A 5020-nucleotide genomic window follows, 5' to 3' on the forward strand; every position below is an offset into this window, starting at 1 on the left:
GATCATTCTAGAGATATGGAGAATTTCTTGGACCTTTATATATATATTGCATAGAATTAGCACGAAGTAAGAATAATTCAAGAGATGATTTATATTTTGGTATAGTAAGAATGTATAGAAATCAACAAGAACTTATATTTTATTTATTGACAATTTAAAATTTATTTAACTAAAATCTAGTTATTTGTTATTGCTCATATTAATCACCTAAAACTGAAAATAAACAACCTTTTATAAGAAGTTAATTAAATAAAATATTGAGAAATTTTATGATAAATATGATGTAAATCTAAAATAGATATTGATCAAAAAATCTTTCGCAAGAGTAGCCTTCTTAACAGTATGTATTATGTACAACATTTCATTATTGTATTGGCAAACAACAAGGATGCACCAAAAGTTATTAAGCCCTTCTAATGCATACTCTACTTGTTACGAAATCATAACCTGTCAACATGGGTTTCTTTAACTAAAATAGTAATATTTATAACATTGTCTACAATAGAGGTTTTCTTCCTTCGGATTTTGACTTGAAATGCATAATGAATCTTTTGTTGTAATAAAATGATACCTTGTTAAAATGAGAGAAGTACAAAAAGCACTCCTAAACTTAGCATAAATTATTAATTTTATCCCCGAATTATTGACAGCCTTAAAAATATCCCTCTATTTGACTAAGTAAACTTAGATACACTCCTGATATGCAACATGACATAGCAGGTGGTCTCAAACTCTTGTAGGAGTTCTTAATAAAAATCAAGAGAAGTGTTCAAAACACCCTTAAACTTGATGAACATTTTGGGCTGTATTTCACTAATTTTGCAAGATCGGTAGTGTATTTAGCTTCAGTTAGTCAAGTAAAGGGGTGTTTTTAAGGCTGTCAATAGTCCGAGGATGAAACTAATAATTTTTGTCAAATTTAGGAATTATTTTTTTACTTATCTTATTTTGACAAGGTATCAATTTATTGCAATAGAAAGATCATTATGCACTTCAAGTAAAAAAATCAAAGAGAGAAGCCTCTACGTGCATAGGAGATACTAAAGTGAGTACTAATGTGTAAGATATTTTTTTTTTAAAAAAAATAGGCTATAATATTTTGGTACTACTTTAATGGGACAACTACAGAAAATTAGGCCAATCACTTGGTCTGATTGCATAACGGTATTCGTGAAAATAGCTAAGGTCAATCACTTGGTCTAACTGCATACAATAATATTATTTGCAAACCTATATTTCAATTATACCTTACAAGTTACAACTAATCATTTAGATTATCTAGAGTTTGTAACATTTCGCTCGAATATCATCTCCAAAATCTACATTTCTTAATTATTTTTCTCCTTTTTTCACTTATATATCTACGATTAGTTACGTTCTCAATAAACTATAGGAATGTAGTCTCTTATCTATTAATAATTATATGACATCACACCTACAGTTTATCGAGAACATAATCGTAGATAGAAGGATACAAAAGTTGCGAATTATGATGGACGATTAGTAGGTAGTTGAGTGTGGTCTAACTTTGCAATACATACTTTGAACATGGAAACAATTACAATTGAATGAAACTATTGCCTTTCCCCCATTGAACGTTGTTTGAAGTACCCTTTTTGTACCATTGTAAAAGTAATTGATGAAGTTATGTTTTAAGTACTATAAACTGTAATAACATTCATCTAGACTGCACTAGGAAACATTCCACTACAAGTGCATTTTGAGAACATCAAGGACACATGCCTGGTGCGAATCATTCTTTTAAGAAGTTGCTAAGCTAATGGAGCTAGCGACAATATGTTTTGTAAATCCATTGTTAAAGATTAATTACCTAAAATTGAAAATGAAGAAACTTTCATAACAAGTCAATTACATAAATTATTGAGAAATTTTACGATAAATACGAGTTAAATCTATAATAGATACTGGACATTTGGTAAGATTAGAAAAAAGAGGATATGGAAATACACATAAATATTTTACAAAGAAAATGGAAAACGTAAATATGACAAAGTGAAATAGAAGGTGAAAAATTACTAACTCTTACGTCCGCCAAGTTCATAGATAGCAACAAATCCTGTCTGCATAACGTATGAGAAATGGTTGGTCTGGAAAAGTTGTTGCAACAACATTAAGTGGTTGTTTAACTTTTTGTCTGAGTTGATAAATCACACGATCAAAATTTAAAATACAAGAATCATAACATTAAATATCCGTATCATTAAACACTGACCGAATTGACATTCTTGGCAACATGGGATGGAGACGGGGAAACATTGTTGCAAAGATAGAGGAACGAAAATTAAGAAATTAAATAATACCCAACACACTCTAAATATATGGTACTTTGAAGAAACCTCTTAAGCTACTTTTATAGGTAAATTTCCATTTAAGAAGTTTCTCCAAACTACCACATATTCATAAAGTGTTGAGTATTCTTAACATTCTTAATTGATCTCTTTCGTCTAACTCTGTGAAAATGTTTCTCCGTCCCTATTTCCTTGGTATCAAGTATGACAATTCTTAATTGGTGTTTGATCATAATGATATTGAATATTATGATTCTTATATTTTTTATTTAAATCTTATGACTCATCAACTCAGAAAAAAGTTGACCAACAATATACCTAAAGTTGTTGCGTCGACTTTACAAAACAAACCATCTGGCATACATTGGACTAATGAGTTCCACGCAAGATGTGTTGCTATTGTTGATGAATTTGGTTGGTCTAGGGTTAGTAATGTTTTACCCTTTTTCATATCATTTTTCTATACTAGTTTCAGAAACGTGCGTTGCACGTTTATCTCAAAATATTTTATATAAATTTTCTTTTGTAAATGACATATTTTCTCCACTTCAAATTCATTGGTATTTACTAAAAAAATCATTGTTTTTACAATTGAAAGTTCATATATCATCCTAATAAAAAAAACGCAAATTCTTAATTATAAAATTGACTAAAAGTGCATAAATGGTTAATTCATGTACTAATATGATGATTTACTATTCAATATTTAGTTTATTAAATAATTTATAACATTGAAATTTAATGTAGGAATAGAATTGTAATCTAACTTTTTCCTAACATATATACACACGATGATGTAATATTATATTCTTAGTTTACTTAATTAATTGTTAATTATGTTTTCTTTTTCTTTTGTATGTGAATGGTTCATAAGAATTTGGTATTATTGAAAATGTTGAAAGACTAAAAGATTGCAATTTATTAAGCTCCTAAATCTTGTAACTCTTTATTTTTCTACTTTTTGATAATTAAAATTCAAGTTTCATAATGTTCTTTTTTGGCATAGACAAGATAGAGATAAAGACTTATACTCAACAATTTTAAGATCCAATATGGATAAAACTATCACTGCTACATGAAATTAGATCCTTCATAATACTCTTCTCTCGAACTAATTAGAGAGTGATATAATAATTATAACTCATGAGGGTTATTTAAAAAACAATTTCACAAATGAACTGAAATCAACATATTTATTTTGATTCCTACTTCACGCGAGTATTGAAATATTATTATTAGATAAAATGAAAGAAATTAGCGAAGTGATAACATTCTTTCAATTAACACAACTTCCAAATCTGATTTAAATCAGAAACATCAAACATCTTAATAGAATAATACTCAAACGTAACTAACTAAATAAAAACAATAGGAAAAAAAAAGAGGTATCAACTTAAATATTGAACAAACAGACACACACTTTTCATTTATTCATGACAATAACATTTTTTACTATATCTACCGGCCCTTGTATGGAACCCTTTAATTGACATATTAAAGATAAATAATGAAAAAGAGGATATGTGGTATTGAAACTCAAGAAGAAAATCTCAATGAATTTACCATGCTTCACTAATGTGACTATTTATAAAATTCTATAACTATAGTTGGAAGTTGAAAAGACCTTACAAAAAAAAATAATTTAGTAAGATGAAAAGTTATTTTAAAGTATTGAAAATGCTGAAATAAATTATAATTGCAAGCATATTAATTCACCTCTTTGTATACCCATATATATAATTGATTTTTATCAAAATTTAAATATGCCATGTATGTGTGTGTACATTATGTAGTGTTGAATATGATGATTTTCTTCATTAATGATAGAATATTTAATTAATATTTTTATAATAATTTTATTTAGTGTAGGATAAAATGGTAATTCAACTTTTAACTTTTTTTGTTCCCTCTTATAATAATATATGATATATTTTCTTCGGTTTTTACTTTTCTTTGTATAATATGTATATGTGTATGTGTATCCCCTTTTTTTCTTATAAGATGTTCGATCATATTTATACATATCTATCGTACAATTTCTCAATGTTTTATGTAATTAACATGTTATGAAATGTTATTTACTATCAGTTTTAGGTGATAAATATAACTTAATATGACTTGTTCATTATTTTAGTTTTTTCTAATATTTATTTTGATATGCTTCACTTGGATCAATCGAAAACAATCTCTTGACCTCACTTCCACAGGGTAGAAGTAGGGTTGCATGCACATCCAATTTAGTACAAATGAAATGAAAATAATATGAGATTTAATTAATGTTGTATCTTTCTAGTGTTTTCAATATATACTTTCAATCAGCTAGCTTCTTTGCATAACATGGAAAGAGAACCAATGTCAACTACAGTTGAATGAAACATTGTTTGAAATATTCCTTTAGTTTCATTGTAAGAAAAATTGAGAAGTTATATAATAAGTACTATTAACTGCAATCATATCCGTCTTGACTCTATAATTGCAGTAAGTTACCTGAGGAAAAGAATAGAGCCTCCAAATGTAGTAAGTATTTTTCTTTGAGCCTAGCTCAAAAGAAGAGAGGATTCATTATGGCTCGTTCAAAAGTACAGCCTCTGTCGAGAAATGCCCAGGTCACCATAGCTTTGGACAAAGAGGACTACAACTTAAAAATCAAACCAAAAGATATCCATTCAATGATGAAATTACATTTCTAGTTTCTTGTATTTTTGTTTTAA

This window comes from Solanum pennellii, chromosome 11, assembly GCF_001406875.1.
Source record: "Solanum pennellii chromosome 11, SPENNV200".
In the NCBI taxonomy this organism is placed as follows: domain Eukaryota; kingdom Viridiplantae; phylum Streptophyta; class Magnoliopsida; order Solanales; family Solanaceae; genus Solanum; species Solanum pennellii.